Consider the following 17,840-nt stretch of genomic DNA (forward strand, 5'->3'; position numbering starts at 1 on the left):
TTTTTCTCCTTCTTCAAAGGTTTTTCTCATATGAGTTATCAAGAGACAATTATCATTGTATGTTGCATCTTTCTCTCCTTATTAATTCTCCCATTGGGTTTAAAGGAGTTTTATCAACATATCTACACTATTCTCCTCATATTTTCCCCACAGGATTTTCGGAGAAGACTTTAAAGACTATACAGGGATTTCTCAAGATGAATGACGAATATACAAGAATCATCCGACAATGGATTATTTAAGAAGAGGTCTTACACAAGGGAGAGCGTTAGGAATAGATTTACATGCTAGTTAATTAACACAGGTTAATTAGCAAACAATCCTTAGTTCAAAAAGGTGTGTCCAACACCAAACAGTCGTCTCGTACGGACGCGTTCTATCCCCCTCTCTCTATATTGTAACTGCGGCCTCTACAAGGCGTCTCTTCAGGGTGTATATATAATTTGAGAATCAATGAAATAGATGATGTTCCTTCGTTCAATTACTTTTACTTTCAACACTCCTGTCCTTCTCCTACGAGTTGCCACGTGCCACGTCCCTCACGCACGCATACACGTATGCGGCCGTACGAAACGGCCCTGCCGTCGCGTGCCGACCCCGGCGGAACAGTGCCACACGTACCTCTCCGACGTGGCGCCCCGTTCACACCACTACACGATACGGAAAGATCTAGCTGGACGAATCACCATGGATCGATCATCATAGAATAGTAGGGAGGATGAGTCACCGCAAGGACGAGCGAGAGATCCGAGTTGCGTTGCTTGTGGGACACACACCGGGAGGCCTGTAGGATCCACGTACCTCACCTCACCGCCCACTGCATGCATTAATCCATGATTGCCACCCTCCAACCTGCTGTTCGATTGCTCTTCAATTTGTTCATAAACAACTCACAATCTGTTCTTCTCTACGTACCTCATCCAGGACGCTACAGCTACAGGAGCGCCTTCAGGGCAGATAATACTCTAGTCAAGCGTGATTTATGGAGTTCACAGGATAGCTAGATAACCACTGTTTGTTTATTAAAGCTTCGGTCATTCATGTCCCGGTTAGGTTGTCATTGTCCTGATCGAGCATCCAAAACAGCGGTCTCTTTCGTCGACATAGAGAAGCCGCCAGATTATGGAAAATGCTCCAAGCTTTGCAACAGTCCATATTATGGAGTATATGTATGACAGTATGAGCTTGCGCGACCGGTGGGGGGTGAGGGCGACGAGAAGGTATGCATGCACATATGCCTCTCATGATTCCATATGAAAATAAACTAATCCACTCCATGTCATCGTCGTCGTACCCACTACTACCTCCGTCCTGGTTTGCTGGTCCCTTTTATAATTTGTGCTAAAATTTGATCAAATATTTAACAATTAAAATGTTAATGCATGTCAACAAGAATTATATCGTTGGATGATATTTGAACATAGTTTTCAATGATATAATTTTTAATAACATGCATGAAATTTTTTTAGTTAGATTTATGATGAAAATTTGACACAAAATATAATAGGACCAATAAATCAGGATGGAGGTAGTAGTAATTAACTAGTGATTGATAGCAGGTCTACTGCTGTGCCGTGGGGCAACCAATCCTATAATGCATGGCGCAGTGCATACAGAACTATAATATGCATGGTATATATCTCATCAGAAGAAACAATAATTGCAATGAAACTACTGTTGTCTTACTCCTTGCTCGGTGTTGCTCGGTGTTTTGATCACACACAAAGCAGGTGTTTTGATCATGAGAATGCAAAGCTTTGCCAATCTTTTTATGTTCGCATATATCTATATTTCTTAAAATAAACATTCAGCTAAGGGCTTAGCTATGCCTGCTGGACAAGGAGAGCGGTGGGAGCCGCCCATTTTTCTCAATCCAATCCGTTGCTCCAGCTCCATGCCCCTTAGCCTGATAGACTGACGGGTCACCCGCAATCCAATTCGACCATGCACATGCATGTCGACACACATTCGTTTCTTCCGTCTCATGTCCACTCTTGGATAAGCAAACACTACACGAGGCCACGCCAATGTTCTCACACAACTCCAATGTCTCAGCATATGCACGATAAGTAATTTTCTCCATCGAGTCAATCGGCCGGCCAGTGATTCCCGAGTCAAGAGAGCAGAGACGAGGTGCTTATGTGGAATTGGGAAGCAGGTGCCACGTCCTCGTCGCCAGACCATTTGCCTTGATGTGTCTCTCTTTGTCCATCGTAGATGAGGCCTAGCAACCGATCCATACACGTGCGTACGAACACGAACTTTCATGTTTAGAGAGCAGCGACTTTTGACCGAGGCACGTAGACCGGTAGACGTACGTGCTCGCGGTCTGTCGGGACCATTCAATCGACAGCGATAGCGATCCAACGGCCGCGCATGCTCGCTCCGAAACTGCCCGGTCGGTTGGCCGATGGATCACATGCATGCATGCTGGTCTTTGGACTTGACCACTGTGTTGCGCGTACTATTCCCATTAGGCTATTAGAGCAATTCTAGTAGACCCCGCATCCCGCCCCGACCCCTAAAATAACCGTCAAAATGTGGGTCGGGGCCGAAAATGCATCCCGATCAGAACCCGCATCTTGCCTCGGCCTGCAAAAATTTTTGCGGGGCGCGGCAAATTCCCCGCCCCAACCAGGGAAAACGCCCCCCCTACCCCCCCACCCCCGCGCGCGGCTGCGTGCCCTACATATGAGCGGAAGCGGTTGGTGGGGGGGACATTTCATCCCGCGCTTTCTCCCCCACCAACCACCCCTCCTCCCCCCTCGCGCCGCCGCCGGTCGTCGCCCAAGATTCCGGTGAGAGCAGCCGGCAGGAGCACGCTGGAAGGCCTCCACGCGCACGAGGCCTCCCTTCCCTTCCTCCCTGCATCGACGGACCGCCGGATTTGCAGATCTGCGGCTTCATCGCCGGCAGTTGGATTTGGCTTTTTTCCTGCCGCCGGTTACTGCCCCAGGCGATGGAGTGGTCGGCGAGCCTCTCCCGCAGCCCAGGCAAGGGCGCATCGCCACATGCAGGCGCGGGTTCGTCCGCCCGCCGTTGCCGAAGGTTTGTGGGCATGGACTCGTCCGGCCGTCCACCGTGCTCGGTGCTCGCGCAGCGTCTTTGTGGCCTGCCGATGTCGCTCATACAGTGCGACGACTGCCCACGCCAAGTGCTGCGGCTCACTTCGGGCACGCGGAAGCACCCCAGATGGGTGTTCTACAAATGCGAAAACGATGGGGTACGTGCACTTGCGGTAGCTCATAGCTCATTCTTAAGTTCAAATACCGTAGCTCACTCCGAGATTGCTCAATCTTTTGTGTAGGACGATGGATGCTCATTTTGGTTTTGGGAAGGCCAATACATTGATTTGTAGGTAGAAAGAAACTTAATAGATGTTAGTGCACTCCTTAGTACAATCGAAGGCAATGATGCAGATGCATGTGCAACTAAAGAGGAAGCAACGTCGACTTCTTCAAAATCAAAGATGAAGAATGAAGAAAGCATCAAGAATGAACAAAACAAGATCAAGAATCCACAGATCAACAATGAGTGCATGGAGAAGATATTGCTACAACTAGTGGGAGCAGTTATGGAAGTTGGAAATCTTCTGAAATGCATTCTTGTGGTTCTTGTTTTCTTTGGATTTACTATTCTAGCCAAGATTTGGTGATATATTTTGTATCTAATGTTGTTGCAAAAGCAAATAAATGCATTATGATAGATCAATCTAAGTTTTACGGGCCGGGACAAGCTGCGCCTGATCATAACCCGCATAAGCCGACCCGTAAAAAAGTATATTCCGCGAATATGCTTTTTTACGGGTTCATTATGCAGGGTCTGCATCTGCGCCAACCCGCGCCGGCCCCCAAAAATTATTTTGCGCAAACTGCAAATGAGTTATGCGGGTCGGCGGGATGCGGAGTCTGCTAGAGTTTCTCTTACCGGTCACCATTGTTGAAACTTCGGGCGCCACGTTGTGATTGCTACTGTGTGGGTGTTCGTAGCACTGGTCGCTTTTCCGCTGGGCGCCTCATAATTGGGTCATTTGGGCAGTTTTTTACGGTATCAAAAGCGGTCGGCATGGTAGCTCTCCGTCGAAAACAAAAGTGACAAGCTCAGCAGCACCCTGAGTGTGACGTTTTAGCTGAGAAGTGTCCACGAGCACTCCAAACCCATACTGACGCGTACGCTTCATTTTGTCGTCATAGAGTTGTAACGAAACACTAGGCGTAGAAGAAACGACGAGCAGTCGTTTTCGCGTTCCCCCCTCTCCCCCCCCCCCCCCCCCCCCGTCGTCCTCCCTGGCGACTCGGGGGCGAAAAACCTAGCGCCGCCGCCTCTGCACCCTAGCCCCTCCATCGTCTCGCCACCGCCAGAGGCTCCGGCTGGCAAAGCTCGCCTGGATCCGGGGACGGCGGCGGCGGGGCAACTCTCCGGCTGGCGCGAGGTGGCTGGATGTGGTGCCTCATGCGCGTGCGCGCGTGTGGCGGCGGGGAGGTGGTGTGCGGCGGCGCGGGTCGCAGGCGAGGGGGGTGGAGGGCGGCGGACTCGGGCTGGCTGGGCGAGGCTTGCTCGGAGGTGATGCGCCCTCTCTTGGGTTGTCGAACCTCCGGCGGCTGCTGTCGACCACGTCCAGATCTGGCGCCTAGGCGTGGGGCGTTTCGGCAGAGGTTGGTGGCGGAGGCTGTAGGCCGGTAGTGGATGGCGAGTAGCAGGTGTGGTCGGAGGCAGGGGCTGGTCTCTGCTGCGGTTGGCAGCTGATGGGGGCACGAATCTGGCTCTGTCCGTGGTGGTGCCGGTGTTCGGCCTAGATTGATCCCCCCTTCCATCAGCAACAGTGCTCATGGTGAGCAAGGGCGTCTGTGGGGGGGGGGGGGGCTCCTTTTTGGACACGGCGAGGACGCTTCCGTGGTCTGACAGGGGGATGTGAGATCTCGCGCTCATGTGCTTGCCGGACTCGGCGTCCTATGTGCGGCATTGAGGTGCAGGCTGCGAAGCTTCAGGCGAAGGCCTACTGCTGACCTTGTCGGCAGCGATGATGGTGACGCCCTCGGGCGCCACTTCCCTTCTTGAAGGCATCATTGTGAAGCTTCATAGTCTGTTCTTGATGTGCTCCGGGTGAAAGCCTAAAATCCTTCCTTGGATTGGACGATGACGCCATCTTTGATGTCGTTTCCCCCTTGGGGGCATAGTCTTCGAGCCATGGATCCGTCGTGGGTTGCTTGGTGTCTCGGTTGGAGTGTTGTTGGTCTGTTGGTCTGCTTGGTGGCGGCGGTGGAAGTGATATGTGGCGGCAGCCTTTGCCTTGGTCATCTTGGGGCTGTTGGTCGACCTCTCTCTTGGGGGCTCGTGGCGGCGGTGACGACTCGGAGTTTGGTGCCCTTCGACGTCGCTTGAGGTTTTGTTGTCTCGCGTAGTGTTCTGGCTCTCTCTATCTGTGATGGAGGCCGTGGTGTGGCTCAGAGGAGGTGCAGGGCTGTCTCGACGGAACATTGCCCTTCGGCACGGTCAGCGGCCCTCTCTGTCGCGGCGTGGCTAGGCAATGGGAAACCCTTCGACGGTGGTTGCGACTCTCCTAGTTCTTCAAAGTGATGAGTGATCGCAGGGCAGCAGACGACTTCTCCTCAGCGTCTTCTCGGTGTCAGATCTCCTTTCGTCTGATCCAACAATGCTAGTTCCTGCTCTTCTCGGTCTACCTACTGATGATAGATGCTAAGTTTTTGGTGTTGGCTGCTTGTTGTAGCTTGCTTCTGCTTCTTCTTCTGTTGTTCCTTGTCCCTTTCATATGATGTAGGAGTACGCGGATCGGGATGGGCTGCTTTGGCATCGCGTATGTCACATTACACATTCATATACATACATACATGATATGTATGCTTGTTATATGAACAGTTATGCCGTAGCTTTGCGTGTGTGCTTTCACTTTTATGCGCCCCGTAGACGGCTACTTGATGCGCGAGTTGCCTATTAGGCATTGACGCGGCAACAAGATGGAGGGGAGTCGTCGTTGCGTGCATCAGCATTTGGCGGTAGCGTCATTTCTTGCTAAACATATACTGTATGCATCGTTGATCGCCGTCCACTATGTGCAGGTATCATACGTGCGGCATGACGAGGCCCCGAGGCACGGATCTGCCGTCACCCCGGCAGGCCGAATCAGATCGAGGAAAGTACAAGGTGCGAAAATAGAGCTCAATCTGATAACTAGAGCAAGTCTAGCAGCAAAGTCATCGAATTGCCGGTCTTCATACACATATGGAGGCTGTTAAGGGGATGGGGAAATGATATAGAATCATCATACGACGATCCTTCAACAAAAAAACCTTTGCACAATACCTCTTATACCGTGGTCTCCCTGTTGCTTGACTCGGGTAAAGTGAAATTGACCGTAATCCATCGGGAGGAACAAGCTTGCAGCCGTGTTGTCTGGGAGTTGGGACAGTGATGAGGTAAACACGTAGTACTAATAACTAGTCCTGTAGTAAGGTAATCAAACGGAACGGGCGACGTGGTCGGCCGTTGGATCCGACGTTGCTCTTTCCCCTGTACGCACGCCCGCCCGCACGAACGCTGTGGCCGGTGGACGGGTTGTTGGCCTCCCGATCCACCCGGCCGGTGTGAATAGCATAGAACTACCATAATTCGCGTTAGGGTTTCAAAAAACTATCACATTTTTGCTTGTAACTGATAACTACCAGAATCGGCGTTGGTTGTTTCAAAAAACCCAAATCGCATGCTGCTAAAAATTTAAACCGGTTTATGACAGGTCGGACCCACATATAAACAAACCGTCAGTTTGATTGATTGTTTGACCGTTAACTGACTCATGGGGCCCACATGTAGTGTCTCGTTTGCAATAAAATGGTAAATCCCCCTGTTCTTAAAGGAATTATCTCCCTGAGGTGAGGCCACTCGCCCGCGCCCACCCTGAGGAACGACGCCGGCCAGGTTGGAGGAACAGGCGAGGCAGGGAGCAGCTCGACGCGCCGGTCCATGGCGGCGTCGGCTCGAGGTGGTGGAGGTGTGGCCGGCCTCGGCGCAGATGTGAACCTCCACGCGGGCGACGGGCTCGATCCATGGCGGCGCGGGCTCGAGGTGGTGGCGGTGTGGCCGGCTTCGTCGCGGAGGTGGCCAGGTTGGAGGAACAAGCGAGGCAGGGAGCAGCTCTACACGCCGGTCCATGGCGGTGTCGGCTCGATGTGGTGGAGGTGTGGCCGGCCTCAGCGCAGATGCGGACCTCCACGCGGGCGACGGGCTCGATCCATGGCGGCGCCGGCTCGAGGTGGTGGCGGTGTGGCCGGCTTCGTCGCCGAGGCGGGCAGCGGAGGTAGCCGACCTCTATGCGGCGACGGGCATCGGAGGTGGGCGGTGCGCCCCTCCATGGCGCGTGGCGGCGCCCCTCTGGCCGGAGAATGGCCTCCCGCGCGATGGTGGAGAGCCGGAGCGGGTGAGGAGGTAGCAGCCCTCAGCGGCGCTGCTTGTGCCAGATCTGGCCGGCCCCGCAGGTCCCAAGCGACGACTTGGTGCTCGGAGGCACCATGGCCAGGGAGGAGCGTGGGGATGGCCGACGGGATTTTCTGGGCGGGATTTGCTTTTTTGATGATTGAGGGACCCGATTGCTTTTTCTAAATGATTATAGGAGTTATTCTGTAAAAATAAGGGCATATTTTCAAATTTGTAAAAGAACCAAGGGTTGAAGAAGAAATTTACATGAGAATTTTTTTTATTAGAGAGTGGGAGACACTGACATGTAGGCCTCACATGTCAATTAACGGTCAAACGGACGGTTTGTTTAGGTGCGGACCCGATTGTCATAAACCGGTTTAATTTCTTAGCAACGGAAGATTTGAGTTTTTTGAAACAGTCGACGCCGGTTTTGGTAGTTATCAGTCACAAACAAAAAAGTGATAGTTTTTTGAAATTTTAACGCGAATTGTGGTAGTTTTATGCTATTCACTCACCCGGCCGGGCGAGTAACGGTGAATGTCGACGCCTGATTGCCTGCGCGGCCCGGTTGTTTGCGCCGCAGATAGAGGAGAGGAGAGAGGCCAGGGAACCCATGATCTGCGCCTACAGGCTGCTTGCGGCTGCGGCGACCACCACCGATCATTCAGTAACGGCGAAGAAACACTTGGTTCAAGTTGCTGCCGCCAAAATCACGAGCTCATGCTTATGCTCCTCTGTCATCCTGAACAAACACCTGATCACGGGATGCATCATACGCTCCTTTTTTTCCCAGTTGACCTATCGATAGCGTGCACGCTTAGCAAACCATGGATGGCGACGGCGACGGCGACGATGTGTCGTTACTGATCCGTCACTGTTCCTAACCCAAGAGCGTCTCACTGTTCCGACGCTTATAATGCTGCCAAGGGACGCCTGGCTAGCTTAGCTGGGTTGCTATAGTTCTCTTCGGCTAAGCGATTCCTAACTTCCACATCACATCATTAAAAAGAGATACACTCCACCGTATTAGCAAAAGAATATATTATCATTGCTGCTACTTGGAAACCAAGCATTTCAGCCTGCCCTGCGCCATACGCCATTCCGGAGTGGCACCTCCCACGCCATTAATCTAATCTACTAGATGCACTTGGTATCAAGCTTTGCCTAATAATTTATTCCATCCTTTTTGACACAAAGCTTCGTCTAATCTGATCTTTTTGACACAAAGCTTGTGTGATTACTTATTCCATTGGAACGGCCTGGAGGCGACCACAATCAAATGCTACGACTCCTAGCTTAGCTTAGCTAGCCTGTGTTCTGATTTCACCGGTCAATCGACTTGTTTTGATCTGCCTGCCTGCCCAGATAGCAGCATGCAGTGGGTTCAATTCCCGAGGCGGTTAGCCGCGTCTGCTTGTCCAGGGCCAATCACAGGCCTTGGATCTTGCCCTTGTATTTTTCATGCCATTCTGTGGGCTGGCTGGCAGGTCTACACCGGTCCCTTGGTTAGAAAATAACAAGTGGGAGGATTCTATTATGAGCAGTTCGGTAGCAAATGCACTGAATCTAGTAGGAGTAGTAATCTGCTGTTTCAAGCTGGCCCAAACAGATTAAGCAACTCGACGAACTTGGAAAGAAAGGAACTGGCAAATGCCCTGCTTACTTTCTAGGGAATCTATATATTTCGCTTGCCAACGTTTTTAAAATAATCATATGCACTAAAACGTTACCAACCTATACGGTTTGATTTAGACATACAAAATAACAAATGGGGCCGGTCGGTCGTAGAGAGACACCGTCATCTCACAATATCAGTTATCAATCTCGCCTCCAACCACAATTCCGACGACATTTTGGTATGCAAGTATGCTCGACTACTCTTTAGACCATTTGATGTGGTGTGTGCTCAATCTGGGAGCTGACGTGTCATCGCTGATGCCAATTGATGCCACAACGATCCTCGTCTCTAGCAGAAACATGCTCTTTTTATCATCGGATACCAATGTAGTAGTCGCATGCTGGAATGTTGTTCATAGTTGGATGTTTCAAAATGGAGACGGTGTAAATGAAAATCGAATGGTTTCCCATGGTTAGGTGGATGAAAATGCGAAATTATTTTTAGATATTTTTCATCAAGATTAAATGCACTTGTATTTCTTCGAGAATAATGCATAAAATTAAAACGGATATGACATATGTGTTCCCTGATATGTTCCCTCCGTCCCATTACTAAAGTGGAGATACTTATTTTAGGACAAAGTGAGTAGGAGTATATATGTTATGTACCCTCCTTCCTTAGATGTAAGAATGCTCTTGCATCATTTTATTACCTCACTGCCTGCTTTGGATTCATTGTCTCCAAGAATCTTATAGTAACTCTCTAATAGAGTCTCCATACTCTCTGCCTTCATGACGTGCATGGAGCGCCGCTCCATGTGCATGTGTAGGCTGGATAGGTGATCCGCAAACTCAGAGTCTCTATATCTGTTGCCTCGATATTGTGGGACCTACTCATCAAATGAGACATCATCTTCTCCTTATGTGAAATAGGGGACCACATGAAGTTTTCCTGGCACCAAACAGTTTTGGTTGGGTGGAGTGCCCTCTAAAAGTTGACTCTGAAATGCCAAATATGGAGGCTGGGAGGTCAGATATGAAGGACCCTATATAAATGATGGATAGAGTGCTTTTTTTTACAAGAATTGGCATATTAGCATTCATTATGGCGATTGATAGGCCAATATGAAGATTCTTCTAGAGTTGCTCTCATATACCTCATTTCGCTATGTTTCCATGGAATACCTGATGAGGAATCCGCACAAGAGCTACGAAATCAATGTTGTTAGAATGAGTGAAGCCTGAATCTGCTAGGAGTTCATAGGAAAATATCTAGTGATACCAACACTCACATGCTCCCATGATACAAAGTTGAAAAATTCAAATTTAAATATTTCGAAAAATTCTAAAACAAATCATGGATGTTCACAACACATATTTTGACAACCGCTAAAAATTCAGATCAAAATTTGAAATACACAGGAAGAACCAAAAAAGATTTATCATTTTGTCTTCTTTTGACACTATTCATGACGGATTTCTCTTTTTTGTTTCTCGATGTATATTTCAAATTTTGATATGAATTTTTGAGGGGTTATCTAAACATGTGCTGTGAACATCCATGATTCTTTTCAGGATTTTTTTGTAATGTTTAAATTTGAAAATTTTAAATAGATAGCATGAGAGCATTTGTGGGTTGGCATCACATGATACTTCCGCGTGGAGTTCATTTGTCTAGCTGTTAACCATTTTCAGCGAGGGTGGGGCCCATTCTCCTCTCTTATCCAATCCCAATCGCTCACGTCTCTTATCTCTTAGTCCGTGAACCCCGTAATCAATCCCTCTCTGTGTCTAGCATTACTCTGTTTACCCCGTAGTTTACTTTTCTGTGTGTTCGGTTTCGTTTCTACGAAAATGGAACCAGCTGCGAGGCTGATCGGATAACAAATACTCGTGCTACTACCCAATGAACTCCAACGGCAGGAGATATTGGATAATGGATACGGACGTGCTCCGATCCTACTCCTACGAGTTGCCACGTCCCGCGCCCACGCACACACGTCCGCAGCCGTACGAAACGGTCCTGCCATCGCGCGCCGACCTCGGCGGAACAGTGCCACACGTACCTCTCCGACGTGGCGCCCAGTGTCCACACCACTGCAAACGATCTAGCTGGAGGAATCAGCATGGATCGATCGATCATCATAGAATAGTGGGGAGGACGAGCCGGATTCCACTTGCCTGGCCTGGCCGCTTTCCCTGTAGGATCCACGTACCTCACCTCACCGCCCACTGCATGCATGATTGCCTCCGACCTGCTGTTCGGTTGCTCTTCAATTTTTTTGAGCAACTTGCAATTTGTTCTTTACGTACCTCATACAGGACGCTACAGCTACAGGAGAGGCTGGATAATAATCTACTCCCTCCGTTCCTAAATATAAGTCTTTGGAGACACTCCACTATGAACCACATACGGAGTAAAATGAATGAACTACACTCTAAAATGCATCTATATACATCCGTATGTAGTCCATAGTGAAATCTCTACAAAGACTTATATTTAGGAACGGAGGGAGTATGTTATAGCTAGACTAGATAACCACTGTTTATTAAAGCTTCATTCGTGTCCCGGTTAGGTTGTCATTGTCCTGATCGAGCATTCAAAACAGCGGTCTCTTTCGTCGACATACATACGCCGCTAGCTAGATTAAGTGATCTACAATGATCAAGCATGGAAGATGCTCCAAGCATTGCAACAGTCCATATTATGGAGTATATGTATGAATGAGCTTGCGCGGCTGGTGGGGGAGACGAGAAGGTAGGCGTGTACATCTGGCTCTCATGATCCCATATGAAAACAAACTAATTTACAAGCTAATCCACTCCATGTCAACGTCGTACGCACTACTAATTAACTAGTGATTGATAACGGGTCAACTGCCATGCCTATAATGCATGGCGTAGTGCAATCAGAACTATAATATGCATGGTATATATCTCATCAGAAGAAACAATAATTGCAATGAAACGACTCTTGTTTTACTCCTTGCTCGGTGTTGCTCAGTGTTTTGATCAAACACAAAGCAAGTGTTTTCCCCCGCAAAAAAAAAACAAAAAACAAAAACAAAGCAAGTGTTTTGATTATGAGAATGCAAAGCTTTGCCCATCTTCTTATGTCCGCATATATCTATATTTTTCAAAATAAGCATGTGCCCCGTCTATATCTAGAGTGATTGAGATTAGTTTTTCTATGACTAAATTTATATCCCAAGATTGCAATTTCAGCTTACATTTCACTGGACTGAAATGAAAGAGTTTCAGAAATCAGACTTAGCAGATTAAAAAGCCAACCGTGTCAACTTATCATTAGCAAAACCGGTAGCCTTTTGATCTCCAAAAAAAAAAGGAACGGCATGCATACTTTGCCAAAAAAGGCACGCATGAGCACATTCATTACTTTCCAGTCCACTTGTCAAAACTCAAAACGCAAGTGTTCCGGTACACTAAACCAAAAACTGTGTTATTTATTGCGATCCGTCACGTAATAACAAGACCAAAATGGCTTTATCTACCTCCGATCCCATGGCCGGGCAGGGTTGGCGCTACTTTTCTTGGTTAATTTCGCCTGGGTAAGGATTTGCATGGTCATGGAGAGTTGGAAACGGCCGGGGCACAGGCAGAGCTGTACATGGCACTCGTCCCGTCCGCTGCCCAAAGCTAGCTATAGCAGCTGGACAAGGAGAGCGGTGGGACCCAACGTTTTTTCTGGTGCTTCATCCAATCCGTTGCCCCTGCTCAGGTCACCGCACCCGCAATCCAATTGGACCATGCACATGTATATGCATGCACGCCTGACTTGAGGCCAAACGCCTTTCGCAGGTCTCGTCATCTTGTTTTTCCAAGTCGTCCTGGATCGCCCTACTAGGATCGGTCGGTCGGTTGGCTGTAATCACATGCATGCATGCGTTTGGTCTTGGGCGACTTTTTTTTTTAGCATCAGTACAGACACAAGCGCTCATATACACGCGCATACACTCATCCCTATGAACGCACACACGCACACCCTACCCTTATGAGCACCTCCGAGAGACTGAGCCGGCATATCATCTTGAGATTTACGAAGTCACCGTAGGCGCCTCGTCGTCGAGGGGAACGTCTCCTCCCACTGAAAGCGCATCGCCGAAAATCCTGAAATAAATCCAGAAATAATGCGAGCACCAGGATTTGAACCCTGATGGATTGGGGATACCACTGTCCACCTAACCAACTCAACCACAGGTAAATTCGCGGTCTTGGGCGACTTGACCAACGTGCAGCGCGTACAATTCCCATTACCAGTCGCCATTGTTGAAACTTCGGGCGCCACGTTGTGATTGGCTGACTGCTACCGATGGGAATGGGCTGAATCGTTATTTCCTGGGCGGCCAATAATTGGATCGTTTGGGCAGTTTTTTTACAGCATCAAAAGAGGCATGCATGGTAGCTCTCCGTCAAAAACAAAAGTGACAAGCTCAACTGCACCCTGACTGTGACATTTTAGCTGAGCAGTGTCCACGAGCACTCCAACCCCATACTGATGCGTACTCTTCCTTTTGCCGTCGTAGAGTGGTAAAATAATACTATTCGCAAAAAAAAAAAAAGAGTGGTAAAATAATACACCAGGCGCCGGAGAAACAACGAGCAGTTTTTCTCTGAGAGAGAGAGAGAGAAATGATGAGCAGTTGAGTGATATTTTGCGTACGAATTATGTCTGTGCCCCTTCTTTTCGTTTTTTGATATGATGTATACCTGGGTCGGGATGGGTTGCTTTGCCATGGCGTATGTCACATACATACATACATACATACATGGGGCGTATACTTGTTATATGAATTGATGCAGTATATAGCTTTGCGTGTTTCTTTCTTTTTTGCATGGTAGCTTTCGGTGTATGCTTTCGCTTTTATGCGCCGCGTAGACGGCAACTTGATGTAGAGTACGAGTTTCCTATTAGGCATTGACGCGGCGACAGGATGGAGGGGAATCGTCGTTGCATGCATCAGCATTTGGCGGTTGCGTCATTGCGTGCTCCCAATGGTCACGGCCAGAAAAAAAACGTAATAAACAGATAGGTATCATTGATCGTCGTCCACTAGATGCAGGTAACGTACGTACGGCGTGACGAGGCCCCGAGGCTCGGACCTGCCGTCACCCCGGCGGCCAGGGGCAGACGAATCAAATACAGAAAAGTACAAGGTAGAACTCTTAAACGCATGGTATTGCCGGTCTTCATAACACATATGGGGGTTGTTGAGGCGATGGGCAGATAATGTAGGACAGTGTTCCTAAATTTCGGTCGATTTATACTTGGTTAAGCCTTAGCCGGTGTTATATTCATAAGATGTTGCATCGAGATTTGTGCAAATAAAAATTTAGGTTTTTTTTCTTACTTACATGCTATATCACTTGACTAAGGCTTGGTTGAATCTCACCCAACCACATCCCATGTAGAAACATCATACACCGATCATTCAAAAGAAAAGTACAAGTCATGTTATATACCGTGATCTCGCTGTTGCTTGAATCAGATAAAGTGAAATTAACCTTAATCCGTGGGGAGAAACAGGCTTTGCAGCCGCGTCGTTCGGGACAGTGATGAGGTAAACATGTAGTATACTAGTACGGTAGATTTTCCCGCAAAAAAAAAAATACTACTAGTACTGTAGATAACGTAATTAGCTGTAGCAAAACAGGCTCACGTGATGGCCGCATGTATCAGTTCCGACGAAGCGATCTGGCCAGCGCGAAGGAGTTGCCACGCGCCCGCCCCTACAGCGAACGGCGCGGCCGCATGTAAGCTCGGCCTCCGGCGATCCCTCCCGACCCAGGCCGACACCACCACGGTGCGTGCTCTTTCCCCTGGTTGGTGGATGCCTGATTGCCTACGCGGCCCGGCTGGCTGCGCCCCAGATAGAGGAGAGCGAGAGAGACCCATGATCTAGTTGCGGTTGCGGCGAGCACGATCGATCGGCCGATCAGTAGCGTCCGGTTGACCTATCGATAGCGTCCACGCTTAGCAAACCATGGACGGCGACGGCGATGCGTCGTTACTGATCCGCCACTCTCTCGTGAGTACATAATTTTGAACAATTTTTTCTCTGGCACCCTTGGATACGAGGGAAATGCGTTCTGTAGGTAAATTCTAATTTAGCAAAATCCCTCCAAATTTTGGATCTCCTGCCCAACTAAGGAGAAACCACTCTTTCGGTTGCCATGTGCCCATGCACGACCGCCATCAAATCCCGAGCGTTGAATGTGAAGGTACTAATGACCGTGAACCGTATATTTTCTCTTGTGACGGTTGGGATTTTTCCTCTATGCCGACGCGGTAAATCTTCCTCTCCTTGTCGCCGTAGTTGATATCCACCACCAATTTAAGGTACGAAGGTCCGAACTCCTATTTCTCACTGTGTTCTTAATACGAGTTTCTCAGTGCCATTTTCTCTTGTTTTAACCATCTTGGTAGATCTTAGAAGAGAATATGTTTTATGGTGCATGGTTTGTAGTTGTTCCTCATTGACATCCGAATAGATCCAGACTTTGTGTTTTCTCTCAGATGAAAAAAAATAGATAGATTTCATCTTAGTAGATTTCTCTCGGAACTTACTAGCATGAAATCTTTCAAAGATATTTCTCATTCAAGATAACTCTTAAGCTGCTGATCAATTCTTCCAGGAAATTGATTTTCATCAAAAATTGTTGTGCGTACTGATGACCCCATATTTATTTCCCTCACATCTTAATTCTTTTTCACTGGAAAATTAGGGTTTCGGGTCCCTCTGATCAAGTTGATTGTGAGGTTAAATCTATGAACCTTCTGCCACAGATCTCTCTAGAGAAAGGGCAGAAAAGAATGTGTGGAATTGCTAATGTTTCGAAGCCTCTGAAGAAAAAGCTGAAGGGAAATGATGAACAAGAGATTCTTTTAGAAGATCGTCCTAGAAGAGGTGGACAAGGCTTGAAACCAGTACCACTGCCGAAATGTATCACCCCCAAGATTAGAAGACTATCAAAGGGGACACTTCCAATCAGAGAATTAATCGGCTTCAAAGGATCATTCGTTATTTGGCTAATAAATGGTTCAACTATTAGAGGATCCACGGCAACTATGCTATGAGATTGGCTTTCATTCCTTTGTGGGAAGATTGCATCGCACGAGGATGTCTGAAGGAAGGGGAACCACAAAAGTGGCCTTTGCATGTTCCCAGTGATGTCGGCCCTCCTCTCTCCTGACACTTGATGATTATCCCCGGGAGAAAAAAAAGGAAGAAAGCTGCTAACAAGAGAGCCAAGAAATCTCTAAAAGATTAGGCTCGGGAAGAGAAAAACATTGAACTGACAAAAGGTGACCTTGAGAAGAAAAGGCAGTGTGAGCCTGCCTCTAAGGATGGCCACTCCATGAAGCATCATGATCCAGTGCATTCTAGTTCTTTGAAACAGTTCAAGTTGTCACCCAGAGAAAGAGGAAAGCCACATTAGATTCTTCTCATGAAGAAGAATATTTCTCTCATGAACAATCTGAAGGAAATGCTTCTAGACTAAATTAGTCGGAAGGAAGTGCTGATGAAATTCAGTCGATAAGAATGCCATTATGCATGGGTGCTCCTGTCGCAAATCATTCATCTTCGAAGGTTTTTCTGCATCTACAACTAATACTCCACTCCAGACAGATATCCAACCTACGTCTCAAAGTGTTAAGCTTATAACAAAAAGAGCATTGCAATAAGCATGATGAAATAATGTTGATAGTAAAACTATAATCCATGTGTAATAAAGAAACCATCATTTTATCCTTAGTAGCAATTGTATAATACGTGTTCGCACCCTTTGTGTCAGTGGGATGGAAGTAACGCAAGATTGAACCCACTACAATGCACAACTCCTTCTGAAGAACTACCAATCAATCCTTGCCAAAGAAGACAAATAGATTAGAGAGCGTACAATACTACTTAATTATGCAGCAAATACACTTCAAAAGACTCAATATATTCAATGAACAATCTTATCATAAAGTGTCATTCATCATATCCCGACAAACACAACCACCAATTACATCATATGAATCCTGATTATGTGTGGCAGCTTACGGAAACTTTGTATTGAATCACAAGGGAGAGTAGATGCCATCGAGGTACTACTATGACCCCCTAAGATCCTAAGAAAACTACTCACACATGGTTATGGCGGCAACAAGGTTGATGAAGATGACTCCAGTGATGGATTCCCCCTCTGGCAAGGTGTCGGCACATGCCTCCGGATTGGATCTCCTCGGAACAAAAATTGTGCAACGTTTTCTTTAAAGAAAATTGGTATGGATGGTTTCGCAAAATATGTGATTTGTAGACGAAGGAATTGACGTAAGGCGGTGGCCAAGGGGCTCACACGGCTACCACAAAGCGGGTGGCCCATGGCCACACCATCAGGCCGCATGGGGGCCTCGTCCCCTCCAGTGTTTTCTAGAATCTTCTAGTCCTAGAAAAAAGTCATCGAAAATCCTCGTTGTATTTGGACCCCCATAGATTTGATTTTCCAAAAAGTCAAAAATATGCGGAAAACAACAACTGGTTCCGGGCGCAAAATTAATAGGTTAATCTAGAAAAAGTATAGAAATTACTATAGAAGTATTAAAAATGACATTATAATAGCATAATAAATTAATAAAATGTCGATACATTTGAGATGTATCAACATGCCCCAAGGTGCGTTTCCACAATCATGAACTTGACCAATGCATTAATTGGTAGATGAGTGTGTTCTCATGACATGCTACTGCACCCACTGCACTCTCGAAACTTAAGCGATGCTTATGTTAT

This window comes from Triticum aestivum, chromosome 3B (assembly GCF_018294505.1).
Source record: "Triticum aestivum cultivar Chinese Spring chromosome 3B, IWGSC CS RefSeq v2.1, whole genome shotgun sequence".
In the NCBI taxonomy this organism is placed as follows: domain Eukaryota; kingdom Viridiplantae; phylum Streptophyta; class Magnoliopsida; order Poales; family Poaceae; genus Triticum; species Triticum aestivum.